This window comes from Crinia signifera, chromosome 2 (assembly GCF_055691185.1).
Source record: "Crinia signifera chromosome 2, ASM5569118v1, whole genome shotgun sequence".
Lineage (NCBI taxonomy): Eukaryota > Metazoa > Chordata > Amphibia > Anura > Myobatrachidae > Crinia > Crinia signifera.
Window position 1 is genome coordinate 187,434,958 of NC_139218.1, and position 19,978 is coordinate 187,454,935.

Below are 19,978 nucleotides of genomic sequence, written 5' to 3' on the forward strand. Positions count from 1 at the left end.
CCTCACGTACTCACCCTACCTCATTACCTCACCTGTGCTCCTGTCCTGTTCTTCCCTTCCTCTACTTCATCTTCAGTCTCCTTGACAATTTTGACACCTACTTCTGAACTGATGCTGATTTTAGTTCTACCAGCTATACCCCTATTTATACTGTATCTTTCAACACACCCTGTACGTTACCTTGTAATTTGTTTTTTTGTTTGCTATGTACGGCGCTGCGGACACTTTGCGGCACCTTATAAATAAACGTACTACTACTGTTGGGGCATATTTGGCTCTGGGGGCATATCTGGCACTGGGGGCATACTTAGCACTGTGGGGGCACTGTGGGCATACCTAGCACTGTGGTGGCATATGTGTGGCACTGTTGGGGCATATGTGTGGCACTGGGGGCATACTTAGCACTGTGGGGGCATATCTGGCACTAGGGGCATACTTAGCGATGTGCAGGCAAATGTGTGGCACTGTGGGGGCATTTCTGGTACTGTGGGGGCATTTCTGGCACTGGGGGGGCTTATGTGTGGCACTGTGGGGGCATATGTGTGGCACTGTCAGGGCATATCTGGCACTGGGGGCATACTTAGCACTGTGGGGGCATATATGTGTGGCACTGTGGGGGTAAATGATATCAGGCACTGTGGGGGGCATATATGTGCACAAGCCCAAACAGAAATGTTATTGTGTTTTAAAGTTTTGTCATGTAGCCACTCCCATTGTGTCATATGACCACACCCTGGCCACGCTCCCAACCACGCCCATTTTTCCTGCTTGCACCACTGATGGGCTCTGTATGAAATAAAGTTTTATTTTTAAGGTGTGTGTCTGTTTATTTGTCTATTGGTTCTGTCGTGGAACTAAGAGTCCCAGCAAGCCCATTAACGGGCCTCATGCTGGAACTTGTTTTTGTCCAAGTCCCAGTATGCGGCCCAGGCTTGCTGGGACTCTACTTTAACACTACCATCAGACCGGGGACAGCCCTGGGCTAAATTCTGGAGGGGGGACACCTTCATTGTGGGGTCCCCACTTCCCCAGGCTCCCTACCCGGGCTGACCGGTCAGGGGGTAAATGCTTTGGCCGGGGTTGACTTGTATAAAAATTAACCCCCCCCCCCCCAGCTGTGACATTACTCTGCTGGCTGGGTGACCCGGTGCTGGTACTCAAAATATGGGGGACCCCTACTCATTTTTGTCCCCCATATATGGAAGCCAGGACCGGCCCTTGGTGGTTTTAAAAAATCCAGGGAACCCCATTTCGAAACCAGGACCGGCTCTTTGAGCCCGGGAGTGGTTATGGCCGTGGGGTTGCACATATGCAGCAAGCCTAGATGATCATCACTACTTTGGCTGGGTGATAAAGCAGTGTACCTGATGATCTGTCCAAACACCAGAAACAGCATTTCAGCACCCCAAAGGTGCATTCCACAACAGTGCTGGTAGCAATGTGTGCATCAATGTAGCAGTGTGGTGCAGGACCTTGTGGGTTACGTAGAGGTGTCAAGGGGCAGCACAGATGGTGTAATGCAGGGGTTCCCAAACTTTTTTGAATCACAGCGCCCTAGCAAAATATTTTCAAGGCACCCTTAGGCCAAATGCTTCTTATCGTGAAATTCAGAAAAAAAATATTAAATGAAGTGCATTGTGTGTATATGTCACAGTTATCTGGTGAGGGACAGGATTTGCTTCTGTTTGTCCACATGTATTATGATTGGCAGCCACAAGCACTGATTTTGCCTGGTACATTGACCATAAATAATTAGAGATGTGCGGGCTCGGATTTCAGAGATCCGAGCCCCCACGGACGTCATCATTCCGAGCCCGATTCCGAGCAGCGCTCGGAGATTCCCGCCTGACTCGGTCCGTCCGCGTGATTAGAATGTCATCTCCCGGCGTCGGATTTCGCGAGGCTTTATAAGCGGCTGCCGCGCCCGCCATCTTCACTCCAGTCAAGTAGTGGGTTGGGAGAGGGTGTGTTGGTGCTGCTGCTGGGGCTTAAACTTGAGCTTGACCTTGAGCTTTTGCAATCGCTGGTGCTGTCTCTCAGTGCTGCTGTGTAGTAGTCTAACTGTGTACTTGTTGTACTACTGTCTCCTCTATGCGGTCTACCTCTGGTGTGCTGCTGTGCTGTAATTAATTATTTTATTAGCTGGGGCTGTCTCCCTCAGTGCTGCTGTGTACTCTGTTCTCTGCTTAGGAGAACAGTCTAACTGTGTACTTGTAGTACTACTGTCTCCTCTGTGCGGTCTACCTCTGGTGTGCTGTGCTGTAATTAATTATTTTATTTGCTGGGGCTGTCTCCATCAGTGCTGCTGTGTACTCTGTTCTCCTCTGCTTAGGAGAACAGTCTAACTGTGTACCTGCCTGTAGTACTACTGTCTTCTCTGTGCTGGGGCATACCTCTGGTGCTGTGCTGTGCCATTTATTATATATATGGTCTGGGGCTCACTGCCTAATAAATAATACTGCCGTATATCTAGTTACCTGTGTGGTCTGGGGCTCACTGCCTAATACTGCCGTATTTACCGTCTGGTCTGGGGCTCACTGCCTAATAAAATACTGCCGTATATCATTATCTACCTGTGTGGTCTGGGGCTCACTGCCTAATAAATAATTAAATACTGCCGCATATCTCTAGCTTTGTGGTCTGGGGCTCACTGCCTAATAAATAATTAAATAGTAAATACTGCCGTATATCTCTACCTTTGTGGTCTGGGGCTCACTGCCTATACTGCCGTATCTACCGTCTGGTCTGGGGCTCACTGCCTAATAAATACTGCCGTATATCTACCTGTGTGGTCTGGGGCTCACTGCCTAATAAATAATTAAATACTGCCGTATATCTCTACCTTTGTGGTCTGGGGCTCACTGCCTAATAAATAATTAAATACTCCCATATATCTCTACCTTTGTGGTCTGGGGCTCACTGCCTATACTGCCGTATCTACCGTCTGGTCTGGGGCTCACTGCCTAATAAATAATTAAATACTGCCATATATCTCTACCTTTGTGGTATGGGGCTCACTGCCTAATAAATAATTAAATACTGCCGTATATCTCTACCTTTGTGGTCTGGGGCTACCTGCCTAATAAATAATTAAATACTGCCGTATATCTCTACCTTTGTGGTCTGGGGCTCACTGCCTAATAAATAATTAAATACTGCCGTATATCTCTACCTTTGTGGTCTGGGGCTCACTGCCTATACTGCCGTATCTTCCGTCTGGTCTGGGGCTCACTGCCTAATAAATACTGCCGTATATCTACCTGTGTGGTCTGGGGCTCACTGCCTAATAAATAATTAAATACTGCCATATATCTCTACCTTTGTGGTCTGGGGCTCACTGCCTATACTGCCGTATCTACCGTCTGGTCTGGGGCTCACTGCCAAATAAATAAAATACTGCTGTATATCTACCTGTGTGGTCTGGGGCTCACTGCCTAATAAATAATTAAATACTGCCGTATATCTCTACCTTTGTGGTCTGGGGCTCACTGCCTAATAAATAATTAAATACTGCTGTATATCTCTACCTTTGTGGTCTGTGGCAAACTGCCATCCTGTCTGCCGCTGCAGTGCCACTCTTACATGAGCCACGTGTTTGTGCCGCACACTTGTGTGGCTTAGCATAGTTATCCAGCTACCTCAGTGCAAACTTTTGCCCTAAAAACAATATTGTGAGGTGTGAGGTGTTCAGAATACACTGGAAATGAGTGTAAATTAATGTTATTGAGGTCAATATAGCGTAGGAGCAAAAAAAAAACACAAAATTCTGCGATTTTAGCTGTTTTTATGCTTTTTTAACAAAAAAATCAGAACCCAAAACCCCAAAAAATCCAAACACAAAACACTTAGGAGGTGTTTTGCCAAAACCCATTAGAACCCAAAACCTCAAGGTAATCAGAACCCAAAACACAAAACCCAAAACCCGAAAAGTGGCCGGTGCACATCTCTATAAATAATATGAATTGATCCTGGTCCACCAACCCAAGGCACCCCTGTAAGTGTCCCGAGGCACCCCAGGGTGCCTAGGCACACAGTTTGGGAACCACTGGTGTAATGGTTAGCATTACTGCCTCACAACCCTGAGGTCATGGGTTCGATCCCCACCATGGCTCTAACTGTGCGGAGTTTGTATATTTTCCCCCTGCTTGCGTGGGTTTACTCCGGGTACTCCGGTTTCCTCCCACAATCCAAAAATATACAGAGAGGTTAATTGGCTTCCAACAAAATTAACCCTAGAATTTCTATGTGTGTGTACATGTGGTAGGGAATATAGATTGTAAGCTCCACTGGGGCAGGGACTGATGTGAATGTTCAAATATTCTCTGTAAAGCGCTGCGTAATATGTATGCGCTATATAAAAAACTGTTAATAAATAATAAATAATAATAAATGAGCCAAGGTAGACACCCATATCCTGAGTCACCTAGAAAAAGTGGGTTTTAGAGTGTGAGGTACCATGCAGTGGCGGAACTCCGGGAGGCAATGGAGTCATCTGCTGCCGGGCACCAGCCTTAAAGGGGGCACTGGCTCCATTGCCTCCTGAAGTTATACCTGCGCCAGATCACTGCTCAGTGCATATTGAATGAGCCTTGCGAGTCCTTACTCATTAGATGTGCACAGCAATACCCTTCCTGTCTGCAGTGTCCGCTCTGTCCTCCCTGTGGGCATCATCTGTGCCCATGCTGATGAGGATGGGGCCTGTGTGCCCCTACTGTGCGGAGAGGCCCTGTTTGCCTGTGGGGATGGGGGGCTGGGTACCCCTGCTGTGGGGATGGGGGGCTGTGTACCCCTAATGGGGGGATGGGGGCTATGTACCCCTTCTGTGGGGATGGGGGGCTGTGTAGGCTTGCTGTAGGAATTCCATTATATAATAAAGTGTGTGTGTGTGTGTGGGGGGGGGGGGGGGTACCAACATTCATCTTGCCTCCGGGCACCAGGGACAAACTTACGCCACTGGTACCATGGGCCTTATTCTAGTTCACGCTTAGAGGCAAATTCCTTCTCAAACGGACAAAACCATGTGCACTGCAGGTGGGGAAGATTATCAGATGTAACATCTGCAGAGAGAGTTAGATTTGGGTGGGGTTTTTCTTCAAAGTGAGATCTATATTGCAGTGTAAAAATAAAGCAGTCAGTATTTTCCCAGCACAGAAACAAAATAACTCACCCAAATCTAATTCTCTCTGCACCTGTTACATCTGCTCCCCTGCAGTGCACATGGTTGTGTCCATCTGAGAAGGAATTTGCCTCTAAGAGTGAACTAGAATAAGGCCCCATGTGTAATTTTTAGCTAGTAAGGTAACATATCACAGTGTTGTTTGTTAAAGATATGTAAATATTAACACATAAACACATTAAAATCCTGTAATGAAATGTGACATATTAACAATAACATGTTTGTACCACCCACAAACTATCCTAATTTACCAACACTTTCACATGAAATGTTGCTAAGCAAGCATAATCAGGTGCAAATTATAGGCGGAAAATGTGTCCATTCAGATTGGTTGCCCTTAGCAACATGCTGTTTGAAGTATAGGTGACATTTAAATGATTTAAAGCAGGGATGGGGAACCTTTTTTGTGCCAATGGCCGTTTGTATGGGGAAAAAATCCTTTGAGGGCCATATGTAAAAATGTTTCTTACAAATTGTCCTGCTGCAGCCGTTCCACGCTTCGGTGATTAGGACTGACAGTCTCCAGTTGCTGTTGATTAAGAGGAATCTTGCGAGAAATACCGACCTCTCGCGAGAATTCCCCTGTACTTGACTCCCGGCAAAGCTGCCTGGTGGGTGGGAGGGCCACTCAGACCGGTTACGGGGGCCGCATATGGCCCCAGGGACTGAGGTTCCCCACCCCTGATTTAAAGCAATAGCCGCTACTTAAGGACATACGTATAGTGATACTGTTGCTTAGTGTAGTGTTTTCATGTTAAACAAATTCCTGCATACACTTTAAATAGAGGCAAATCAATAAAAAAATTATCAAAATGTACTAACCAAGTAGCCAGCCCTCGAGCATGGTTCGCTCCTGGAAGTGCTCCCAAAGGCCAGAGTGGCGCAGGACATACTTGCCTACTTTTATTTACACCTCTTCGGGAGAAGCCCGGAGAGGCAACACATCAGGGGGCTTCTATCATGTCCCCCCTTTCCCTTCTCTGCTCTAAAGTATACATATTAAGATCTTTTAGTCTTTCCTGGTACGTTTTGTGATGTAGGCCATGCACCATTTTAGTTGCCCTTCTTTGTACAGTCTCTAATGTATTTATATCCTTCTGGAGATATGGCCTCCAGAATTGAACACAGTACTCTAGATGAGGTTGTACCAATGATCTATACAGTGGCATTATTACTTCTTTCTTTCTACTGCTGATACCTCTCCTTATGCAACCAAGCCTCTGACTTGCCGTGTTCATTGCTTTGTTACATTGCCTACCTGCCTTTAGAAAGTCACCTGAAATAGTGACCCATAGATCCCTCTCCTCCTCAGTAGTTTCCATTATAGTGCCATTTATACTACATTTAGTCTTTGGATCTTTGAGACCCAAGTGCATGATTTTGCATTTTTTGGGCATTAAACTGTAGTTTGTCACGGCTGCCAGATGGAAAGGCGCTTACCGGTCCGGGTCCGGCAGCAGGGTCTCCGCTCCCTCCGCACAGGTAATGGCCGGGGGTGTGCTGCTGCTCTGTCGATCCGGCCGCATCCGTCCCCTCCTGCACAGTGGCCTACGGCGTGTGTTCCCGGCCGCCATACAGGAGTAGTTCCTCTTTCCTGCTGGGCACTGCCATCATGTTGTAGCCCTCCAATGGCTGAACGGGATTTGATTGCTCCTCCAATCAGGAGCAAGGTCAGGGGATAAAGCCTGTGCTTCTGCACCTGGGTGCTTCAGTCACTTGCACCTGTGACCACTTGCACCGCTGATCCTCAGTTGCCTGCACCAGTGTGTTTCAGTCACCTGCACCTGTAACCACCTGCACCAGCACTGCTGACCCTCAGTTGCCTGCACCTGTGTGCTTCAGTCGCCTGCACCTGTGACCACCTGCACTGCATTGCTGATCCTCAGTTGCCTGTACCAGTGTGCTTCAGTCACCTGCACCTGTCACCTGTGCTCCTGCTGCATCTATTCCATGCTTCTGGCACCTGTGCTCCGGCTGCATCCACTCCATGCTTCCGGCACCTGTACTCCTGCTGCATCCACTCTGTGCTTTCAGCACCTGTGCCCCTGCAGCATTTACTCCGTGCTTTCGGCACCTGTGCTCCTGCTACATCCACTCCGTGCTTCCTGCAACTGTGCTCCTGCTGCATCCACTCCCTGGTTCCGGCACCTGTGCTCCTGCTGCATCCACTCCGTGCTTCTGGCACCTGTGCTCTTGCTGCATCCACTCCGTGCTTCCGGCACCAGTGCTCCTGCTGCATCTACTCCATGCTTCCGGCACCTGTGCTCCTGCTGCATCCAGCGCTGCTGCTCCGTCCGTCCGCGTTCGTCCCCTCCTGCACGGCGGCCTCCGGCGTGTGTTCCCAGCGGGTGTGATATAACACACCGACAGTCGGGATTCCGACAGTCATTAGCATGACGTCAGAATCCCGACTGCACAGCGGGGTGAGTGCAATGAAGCCCCTTGTGGGCTCGCTGCGCTTGCCATGCTTGGGCACAGTGGCGAGCTGTACTCCGCACCTATTTCATTCTCCCTCTATGGGGGTAGTGGACCCCACGAGGGAGCAGTCGGGAGTAATGACTGTCTTAATCCCGACTGGGAACAAAATGAGTAGGTGGTCACACGTATTTCAGGAACCAGCACCGGGCTCCACTAGCCAGGGAGGTAATGCCACAGCCAGGACACACACCTCATGGATCCCCTGGCCGAAGCATTCAGCCCCCTGGGGAGATAAAGACCCCAAATAGAGGGGTCCCCACTCTCCAGTGTACCCCCGAGCCTGGGCTAAAGGTCAGGGCTATCCCCGCACCCTTGGATGATGAGTGTGGGATTGATTCCAGAGAATAATATTATGCTTTACAGTGGGACTACAGGTCCCAGCAAGCCTGCCCCACATGCTGGTACTTAAAAGAACCACAGGTACCCCCATGTGGGACGTGAAAGGCCTGCTGACCCCTGTAGTCCCCCTATAAAATAAATATTTAAATAAAAACACAAGACAGGTTTTTAAAATAGTTTATTTTACTACCTCTTCACCTAGGGGCTTCAGCATCATCTCCAGCTAGTGAGCGACTCCTGCCGCTCACTCGAGGCTTCCTTGGCGTCTTCACTTAGAGGGTGGGGGCCTTTAAGCTCTTTTGCATGGCCGCATGGGACTTCCCAGGATCTTCCTTCTTCTGGAGATCTTCTCTGGTCCTTACCCGCTGTCAGATTGCCCCCACATCCTCACGCTAGCAACATGAGGGGATGGGGCGATGGCTTCTTGCATATTATAAAAAATTCCACCAACAGTAGTAAATTATTGGCTCCATTTTTTAAAATCTGCAAGATAGCCATGTTGCTAGTGCTAAGCCACAGCAGGAAAGTAGCGGAGAAGAGCTCCAATAGAAAGATGATGCCTGGAAGTTCTGGAGGAACGGTGACCACACAAAGGAGTTTAAAGCCCATTTACCCGGAAAGCCCCTTTATTAAGGGGGGGGGGGGGGGGGGGTTGTCCCACTTCACCAGGAATACCTGGCCAAAGCAGACTAGTTAGGGGGGCTGAATGCTATGGCCAGTGGACCCATGAGGTGTGTGGCATTATCTCCCTGACTAGTGGTGCTTGGTGCCCGTTCCCAGACTATGGGGGACCCCCACACATTTGTCCCCCATATTTTGGGAACTAGGGCCAGCCCCAGGAGCCCAGTGCTGGTGACTAAAATACAGGGAACCCCTAATAATTTTGTCCCACATATTTTGGGTACCAGTGAGGACCCAGGAGACCAGCATTGGGTATACTGGGAGGGGGGTAGTTCAAGTGATCAACCCTACACCCACCACCCATGGGTGCAGGGGATAGCCACGGGCTTCAGCCCAGGCCAAGGGTACGCTGGAGAGAGACGATCCCTCTATTTCATGGCTCCCCATCTCCTATACAATTGCAGGCCTGGGCTGACTAGCAGGACATATAAATTATATGGCCACTGGACCCATCAAGTGTGTCCGCTGGCTGTGGCATTATCTCCCTGGCTAGCTCAGTGCTGGTTCACAAAATGTGGGGGGAACCCCCCTCATTTTGGGGACCAGGGAAAGTTCAAGAGCCTGGCTCTGGTTCTCAAAATATGGAGAAACCCCACTCATTTTATCCCCCTCTATTTTGGGAACCAGAGCTGGCTCCAAGATCCTGGTGCTGGTTTTCAAGATACGGGGGATCCCTTCTCATTTTCTTCCCTGTATTTTTAGAACAAGAGCCTTGTATTAGTTCTCAAAAAATAGATTAACTTTAAAAAAGAAATGAAATTCCATAGACTGATGGTTTCACATTTCCCATTGAGACTCTTAGACATGATCTGAAATTTCACAAAACTAATGAATTTCTACTACTTAAACTCCCAAAAGCCATGAAATTACAATCATTACAGCTAGCACAATACAGATATGGTATGCCATCACACCCACATTTTTTTATTTAATGCAAATGCTCCACATCCTTTTGACTAGACTAAATATAAGGAGAATACATAAAGTAATCTCCAAATTCCTCTGGCTGGATAAAAAGAATCTAAAATGGCTCTTTCAAAATGATGGCCCCTATATGAGGTGTTTGGGTACGTGACTTTGCCTCTTACAATCTTTCTGCTCTTTTTATGTATTGCTGATTGGACACACAACAAGAGTACATTCACAGATGTTGATTTAGACAAAAAACTCTTATCTCCGTTCTTCTCAGGTGCACTCCTCCATTCAAAACCCTCTGATATTCCTACTGATATCTTACATAATCCACTATTTCATTATATTTATTTTCATGGTTACTTATTAACAAGAAACTAAACCCATATACTGCCCATATACCTCTTTGGGGTAATCCAACTTTTCCACCCTCTAACTAATGTTAATTTCTGCAGATGGCGTGATAAGGCGCCTATTGAATTATTGTGATTGACCTTGACTTAACATTAATTACCCCTAGAAATAAATCACTCTGACACGTTAACCTGAAATAACCACACGGACAACCACTGCATAAGTTTAAAAGGTCAACAGTATTTATTGTTGGTATGACCCTATTGAAAGGAATGGCCAGGAGAGCGCTTGGAGACCAGCTAAGTCACAAACGTTAACAATGGCGGCGACTACAACGCCCCAACTTGTAACCAGGGCGATGAACCGCCCCATTGAATTCAAGGCACAGCCCGCACTGTGACGGTCTTACCGCCCCTCCTATTGCATGGTGAGGACAGTTCAAGGAAGTGGCCATCGTCCCCCCTCGGGGGCAGGTCTCACCCGCCGTCCTGGCAGAGGGTGGCAATACCGCACAGTGACCTCCTGTACCTCAAACTTGACCGCTGATCGAGAGCACCCTCCCACCAATTATAAATTGATATTTGTGAAGCCAAATTGTGTGAAGGCCGAAAGGCCGGGTGGTAATTGAAGAAAGCAAGGGAGGGAGGGTGGGAATCCAGACTCAAAGAGGAAGAAGGATCACCTGACTACTCCTTAAATACCCCTGCATAAGCTACCACCCACTCTACACCTGATTGGCTAAACCTACAACCCTGGACTCTATGGGGTAAGAAACATTTCAACTAACTTTGTTATACCAATCACAAAATTGCAAGGCTCTTATATGCCCTCATGCCTATACAGAACTCGCTTAATCTAAAGGTTTATCAGACTCATCTAAGGTATTTGATCCTGGGGCAAATTTTTATAATTTATTGACCTTTGTTATAAATTTGGTATACCACATTCTAATTTTTTTAATTTATCTTCAAATGTGACATTATTTATCTTATTTTTCTTATTCTCACTCTAAAACTTCTCCCCTCTGTAAATTTCTTAACCACTTCTATATAATCTTAAACTCTGTTAAATTGACTTTTCGAATTAGACTATTGTATACTCTGTTTCCTGAGGTTTATACTAGAGATCAATGTAACAGACTTTATACCAAGATATCCCATCCTTAACCTCAAAAGTAATAAAAACTATGATAATTTTACAATCCACAAATCTTCAAAGAGCATATATTTCACCAGCAAAATATGCGCAATTCCACCCCAATAATACGGGCACTTGGCCCAAATCTCATTGTACCACTGCTTCCTTAATTCATTGTTTTTGGGAATGTGGAATTAGGTTCTGGAATAAATTTGCAGTTTACTTAAACTGCACGTTCTCACTTCAGATCACATGTTGGCATACCTATTTGCAATACTTATAATACCTTTATTTCAGATCACATGTTGGCATACCTATTTCTTAGTTCTCACTTCAGATCACATATTGGCATACCTATTTGCAAATTTACTTGAATGGAGTTTAGGACCGAATAAGAAATTGCTTATATCCAGGGCTTAAAGTGGTCCCAGAGAGGTGGTGGAACTCATTTACCCTGCCACAGACCCCCCCCCCCCCCCTCATTAGGTGGAGCCCCGGGTACTGCCACAGTTTTTGGCACTCCATGCAATCTATAAACTTTATGCCATACCTATGATACTGTATTAAGGGACAGTGATAGTACTCCCAATTCAAATTATGCAATACAGTAGCACAATCATATTCACATTACACCACATGTAGGGACCCTGATTCATGTTACAGCACAAAGTAGTGCTCCTTATTCATGTTATGACACATAAGTGTCTCTTTTACATGTATGCACACAGTAGTATCCCTTGCACATAATGCCTACAGTAGTATTGATTACACACATAATGCCCACAGCAGTAGTACCCCTAGCAAAAAATGTCCGCAGTAAGTGCCCATTTCAAATATCTGACGTAAGACACATATCTTTCCCTTTCTGTCCAGCAGCTACAGTACCTCTCCTCTGATATTCACCTGAGCAGTGGTGACAGCATGACATCACATACACTGTGCCAGAAAAGGAAGCCGCTGGAACCGGCTTTTCTGTTGGAACTACTGTCCAGGGCTGTGGTTCAGGTGGAACACAATTCCCCCTACCATTACAGGTAACTCAGTTCCACAGAGTTCCCGCTCACTTTAACCCCTGCTTATACCTGTGCTAACCCTACTAGTCACATACCTAGGAAAATTATTTTAAACCACTGGATTTCTAAGTCTTCACTGTTGTTCACTGTTGATCTCTGAGGTACAGAGAAAAATGCTGTAATTATCATACTTTGTTAAAAAATCTGCTACAATTACCAATGAAAAAGGAATTGTTACTTTTTATAAAATATGGGGCCTTTTTATAGACAGTCTTGACCCAATCCACTCAAACTCAAATCTTCAAAATCTTTGATGAAACCGAATGGTACCTACATAGGCAATGGCAGACCTCTGCACCTGATCACTTATAAGCTGAACATTTTATGTCATTTGTCCTCTTATTCACCTGTTTAAATTGATTATTTGAAGCAATGTATAGGCCCCCATTCCCCACCCCTTTGTGTTTCCCTTATCTAAATGTTTGTCTTTGTCTATTCCTAAATAGATGGCTAAGTACTATGATCTGAGTACTATGATCTGAGTACTATGATTGGGTATGGATCATTGGATAGACAGACATTAGGTCTAGAAGCATTAGGTTTACCACTAAAGGTCGACATGACTGAAGGTCGACATGCGTGAAGGTCGACATGACTGAAGGTCAACATGCATGAAGGTCGACAGTCAAAAGTTCAAAATGTTGGTTTTCCCTTTTTTGTCGTGAATGTCGATAAAGTCCACATGAACACTAAAAAAGTGCAAAGTGTCCCCTTGTATGGCTCGATGCACTCGCCATGCTTCGGGCACGGTGCCTCGCTAAGCTCGGCATACTATTTTATTCTCACACCCTAGAAGATTATAGGGCATGAAATACCACCTGTCGGCACATGTCGGCTCAAAAAAAGTGAAAAAGCCCATATCAACCTTTTGACTGTGGACATAGGCGAATCTAGAATTATGGTAATGGGTGGTTCTAGATCTAGACATAATAGCAGGGGGATCTTTGCGCGGCATAGCCGCACGTCAAAAAGGGGGCGTGGCCTCATGGGAAGGAGGCATGGCATCACAAAAAGGGGTGTGGTATTACACTTTAGACCATACACAGTAATGCCCATTACACATTTTAGCAAACTCCGTAATACCCATTACACATAAGGCCACACACCATAATGCCCATTACACATTGTGCCACACATCATGATGCCTATTACATACTATATAACAAACCGTAATGCCCATTACATATTTGTCACATAAGTGCTGCTTACCTACGTGCTCATTGCTAGGGGGATCTTGCTTGATGGCACCATAGTACCCATTACACATGATGCCGCACACCATAGAACCCATTACACATGATGCCGCAGACCATAGTACCCATTACACATGATGCCGCTCACCATAGTACCCATTACACATGATGCTGCGCACCATAGTACCCATTACACATGATTCTGCGCACATAATGCCCCTTACACATGATGCTGCACACATAATGCCCCTTACACATTAAGCCACACATTAAGCAAGGCCCAAAAAGTGAAACTTACTGTAAATTCTTATATGAGCCTTCGCTGCTGATGCAGGGAGAGATGGAGATCGGTGCAGCTGCTTCTATGGGGAGAGGAGCAGACCGCAGCGCAGAGCACGCTCCCACTCCCCTCTTGGTGTCCCCTCTAGCCGAGTGGACATTTGAAATATTGTGCACGCTGTTGTTGTGCGTGACGTCAGGGAAGCACGCCGGGCACCATCACCACATGATTAAAGGGGGGGCAGGTTGAGGCTAAAGCGGAGAGAAGAATTGGAGCGGAAGCTGCAGGGGTGACAGTCATTGACAGCTGGGCAGAGAGCAGGGGGCTGCCCAGCTGTATTCAGAGCACTGCAGGTCACGGCTGTTTGAAATAATACCCCTTACACAACAGAAAATGCAGGGATTTACCCGGGAATATGGTCCCAGGATCATGCAGGGGCATTCCCAGGCTGACCCCTTATACACCAGCTTAGTCCCTGCATTTTCTGGTGTGAGGGGGAGAGACAACCACTCCCCTCTCCCTACCCCCCTTTGCCCAACCAGCTATATCTTCGGAACCAACTGACCCAGTATCATATTGAATAACTTTTGAGTTGGCTTTAAATGAGTTTGGTCCCGTGAAACTGGGCTGTTTGGTTACAGAGAAATCTGCCCTCAAAGAACATAAACAGTCATGAAATTACATTTAAGAAATGAAAAAAAACAGTTTAACCTCAATATCCCTGGAACCAATTAACCCATATGGATCCAGCCTGGTGTCAGATTGAAGGCCCAACGATTTGGGTTCGACTGAGATCAACCTCGAGCTTCAGTGATGCCGAAGGGGGAACTGGCAGCCGTTGAACTGGACCACCCCCTAGATTCGCCTATGACTGTGGACCTTCCCCATGTTGACCTAATGCATCTGTCGACCTAATGTCCTTGTCCACCTAACCCATGTCCACCTTCAGTCATGTCGCCCTTCATGCATGACGACCTTCAGTGGTCAACCTAATGTTTGTCGACATAGTGACCGTATCCCCTATGATCTGAGTTGTCAATTCTAACAACTCTAGTCTTTACCCTAGTACACTCAGATCTTTTTTGTATTTTGCATGTGTTTTGTCATTGTGTTGATCTTGGAACAGATATCTTTGATTATTCTGTATGTTGGTATTTTGATTTCTACAGTCTGTCCTCCTTTATACCTGTTTATGCAAATATTATTTCAATAAAAAATATTGTACAAAAAAACATTGACTACAAATATAAAATAGATAATAAATAACACAAATGTATTAGTATTAGATTTTGGGATAAGGTATACATATGGGATCTCTATAATATACATTTATAGTAATTATCACTTATACAATATTAGGGGTTTAATATTGTTTATATATGTTATTTGCAATGTAAATTAAATAGAAGTAATATGTTGAACTTTAAATTACCTCAGTTGTAACACAGTAAATGTTTTTAACATTGAGTTAATGGGCGGGTTACAATTTATAGGCTATACTATGGTTTTGAAATTAACCATGGAGCTGTACTCACATATTTGTATACTGTTTTCTATTCATATAAAAAGAAACACAATAATATTCTGGGAATGAGAGGACTTGGGCACACATTTGACTTTTTTTTGTACATTTCTGTTTGCCACTTCAGTGTTGGAATCTGAGATTCCAACACTGGCAGCTGATAGTTCCCGAATGGACAAACGGTACTTGTGTAGTATCACGGCGCCCAAGTTTCTTACGTACGGCACTGTAGGAAAATTGCATTGCATCGCATCGCATTGCATGGGCCACTTTAACGGCCATGCGATGCGATCCGATTTTCCTATGTAATTTATTCACTGCTCTCTTAGCCCCAGGGGATCGCATCGCATCTCCCGCATATATAGGGTGTATGATGCCATTACATTACCTATACAATTATATCATTGTATGACATACAATGAGGTTTTAGGCACCACTCCACTATCCACGCCACCCCGAAGCGAGCTCCGCGAGCTCCGCGAGGGTCAACGGAACACGTCCTCCGACCTTTTCATACCCATACTATCCATGTCGGCGTGGACTCATTATTATATAGTGTGGCGAGTGCAGCGAGCCACTGAGCCCAAAGCGTGGCGAGCGTGGACACGTGTTACTTTACATGTATTCCGCGTCCCCTCGCGGGGCTCGCTGCACTCACCACGCTTCGTGCTCGGTGGCTCGCTGCGCTCGCCACACTATATAAAGTCGACTCCATGCCGACATGGATAGAAGGGGTATGAAAAGGTCGTAGGACGCGTTTCACCCCCCCTCGTAGGGCTTGCTGCGCTCGCCACGCTTCTGGGTGGCGTGGATAGTTGGGGGATGCCTAAAACCTCATTGTATGTCATTATTTTATACCTAATGGCATTGTACACACTATACATTATAAATAAAAGAGCACTGAATACATTACATAGGAAAAACGGATCGCATCACAATGGCCCATGCGATGCGATATCCCTTTGCAGAATATCCCACTAAGCAAATAGCTTAGGTGGCGCCGTAATAATACACAAGTACCGGACAAACATTTGATTAGTTCCTTTGGATGCCATCTACTGGCTGTGGTTGCCAAAAACAATTGAATTCCGCCCTTAGAAATTAGGTATTTGGTTAAATTATGCTAGTGAATAACCCACAATACAGAAATAATTGCAGTTAACCCCTTCCCGCCGCAGCCTGTTTTTGCCTTCCTGACAGAGCCCTTTTTTTCAAATCTGACATGTATCACTTAAGTGGGGATAACTTTTTTTTGCTTTTACTTATCCCAGTGATTTTGAGATTGTTTTCTCGTGACACATTGTACTTCAAGTTAGTGGTAAATTTGGGTCGATACAGTCTGTGTTTTTTTGTGAAAAATACCAAAATGTCGTAAAAAAATGGAAAATTTAGCAATTTTCAAAATGTTAAATTTTCTGCTTGTGAGACAAATAATCATACCACTCAAAATAGTTAATAACTAACATAGACCATATGTCTACTTTATGTTTCCATCATTATTTCAACCTCCTTTTAATTTTTTTGGACACTAGAAGGCTTAAAATATGAATAGCAAATTCTCAAATTTTCAAGAAAATTTCAAACACTGATTTTTTTAGGGACCAGTTCAGTTCTGATGTGACTTTGAGGGACTTGTATGTGAGACACCCCCATAAATGATGTCATTTCAAAAACTGCACCCCTCACAGTATTCAAAACAGCATTTTGGAAGTTTGTTAACCCTTTAGGTGTTTCACAGGAATTAAAACAAAGTGTAGGTGAAATTTCAAAATTTCATTTTTTTTGCAGATTTTCAATTTTAATACATTTTTCTAAGGAACACAGTAGATTTTACTAGAGAAATGTGACTAAAAATTGATTCCCCCAATTCTTTTGTTTTCATAAATATCCTATATGTGGCCCTAGTGTGCACGTTGACCAAACCACAGGCTTCATAACAGAAGGAGCACCTACTTGATTTTGGAGCCTCCTTTTTATGAGATTATTTTTTAGGCACCATGTAGGTTTCTAGGCACCATAAGATGCTAAAAGTTAGGAACCCCCCCCACAAGTGACCCCATTTTGCAAACTACACCCCTCAGGGAATTCATCTAGGGGTATAGTGTACATTTCAAACCCCCAGGGGTTTCACCATTTGTGGTACAACTGGGCTGTGAAAATGAAGAATTACATTTTTTACACAAAAATGCAGTTCTGGCTCAACATTTTTCATTTTCACAAGGAATGAAGGAGACAAAGCACCCCAAAATCTGTGCCCCAATTTCTCCCGAGTACGGCAATGCCTCACATGTGACCAAAAAATACCATTTGGGTGCATGGCAGGACTCAGAAGGGAAGGAGTGATATTTGGATTTTGCAGCACAGATTCTGGTGGAATGTTGGTGGGTGCTATGTCGCATTAGCAAGACCCCCGAAGTACCAATACAGTGGAACCCCCCCACAAGTGGCCCCATTTTGCAAACTACACCCCTCAGGGAATTCAACTAGGGGTATAGTGTACATTTCAAACCCCCAGGGGTTTCACCAATTGTGGTACAACTGGGCAGTGAAAATTAAAAATTAAATTTTTTACACAAAAATGCAGTTCTGGCTCAAAATTTTTCCTTTTCACAAGGAATGAAGGAGACAAAGCACCCCAAAATCTGTGCCCCAATTTCTCCCGAGTACGGCAATGCCTCACATGTGACCAAAAAATACCATTTGGGTGCATGGCAGGACTCAGAAGGGAAGGAGTGATATTTGGATTTTGCAGCACAGATTCTGGTGGAATGTTGGTGGGTGCTTTGTCGCATTAGCAAGACCCCCGAAGCACCAATACAGTGGAACCCCCCCACAAGTGACCCCATTTTGCAAACTAAACCCCTCAGGTAATTCAACTAGGGGTATAGTGTACATTTCAAACCCCCAGGTGTTTCACCAATTGTGGTACAACTGGGCAGTGAAAATGAAAAATTACATTTTTTACACAAAAATGCAGTTCTGGCTCAAAATTTTTCATTTTCACAAGGAATGAAGGAGACAAAGCACCCCAAAATCTGTGCCCCAATTTCTCCCGAGTACGGCAATGCCTCACATGTGACCACAAAATACCATTTGGGTGCATGGCAGGACTCAGAAGGGAAGGAGTGATATTTGGATTTTGCAGTACAGATTCTGGTGGAATGTTGGTGGGTGCTATGTCGCATTAGCAAGACCCCCGAAGCACCAATACAGTGGAACCCCCCCACAAGTGGCCCCATTTTGCAAACTACACCCCTCAGGGAATTCAACTAGGGGTATAGTGTACATTTCAAACCCCCAGGGGTTTCACCAATTGTGGTACAACTGGGCAGTGAAAATGAAAAATTAAATTTTTTACACAAAAATGCAGTTCTGGCTCAAAATTTTTCATTTTCACAAGGAATGAAGGAGACAAAGCACCCCAAAATCTGTGCCCCAATTTCTCCCGAGTACGGCAATGCCTCACATGTGACCAAAAAATACCATTTGGGTGCATGGCAGGACTCAGAAGGGAAGGAGTGATATTTGGATTTTGCAGCACAGATTCTGGTGGAATGTTGGTGGGTGCTATGTCGCATTAGCAAGACCCCCGAAGCACCAATACAGTGGAACCCCCCCACAAGTGACCCCATTTTGCAAACTACACCCCTCAGGGAATTCATCTAGGGGTATAGTGTACATTTCAAACCCCCAGGGGTTTCACCATTTGTGGTACAACTGGGCTGTGAAAATGAAGAATTACATTTTTTACACAAAAATGCAGTTCTGGCTCAACATTTTTCATTTTCACAAGGAATGAAGGAGACAAAGCACCCCAAAATCTGTGCCCCAATTTCTCCCGAGTACGGCAATGCATCACATGTGACCAAAAATTACCAGTTGGGTGCATGGCAGGACTCAGAAGGGAAGGAGTGATTTTTGAATTTTGTAGCTCAGATTCTGGTGGAATGAATGGTGGGTGCTATGTGGCATTAGCAAGACCCCCGAAGCACGGTGAAATGATGAACCTAATAATCCATAGATGTGTGGTATATTTTAAAACACTCCTTTATACATAGGCCGGGTTTGTCGGGGCAAGTTTCACAGTGGAAAATAGTATCCTTTCTTATTCCCTTTTTATAGCAAACTTTGCACCTTTTTTGTGTCCTGCCATTTTTTGCAGTGGAGGGGATTTCGTTAGGAAAATGCTGCCCTGGTACAATACGGGGGCCAGTACTAGAAGTACTGGGGCCCTCTGCCTGCTGGTGGTTCCCAAATATTAGGCCCTTTATGACTTCCTCTTGAAAGTGCATAAATGTCCCCCTCTGGCTGGTAGAACGGAATAGCACGCAAGCGTTATACAGTGCCATCTGGATGATATACACGGCCAGCTTCTTGTACCAGATTTTTGTTTTCCGCAGGGCACTGTACGGCTTCAGTACCTGATCTGAAAGATCCACTCCGCCCATGTACTTATTGTAATCTAGGATACAATTAGGTTTTGAGGTGTGGGTACTGGTACCTCGTACAGGGACGGAGGTGGTACTGTCTCCATGAATTGTTGTCAGTATAAGGACATCCCTCTTGTCCTTATATTTGACCAACAACATATTTTCGGTGGATTGTGCCCTGCTTTCACCCCTTGTCAGTACTTGGGCAATGTGCATTTTTGGGAGGACTCTTTGGTTCTTGCGCACAGTACCGCAAGCTGCTGTACCTCTTGAACCAAGGGCCTTAAATAGGGGGATGCTAGTGTAAAAGTTATCCACATAGAGGTGATAACCTTTATCCAGGAAGGGGTGCACTAAATCCCAGACAATTTTTCCACTAACACCTACGAGGGAGGGGGGGCAT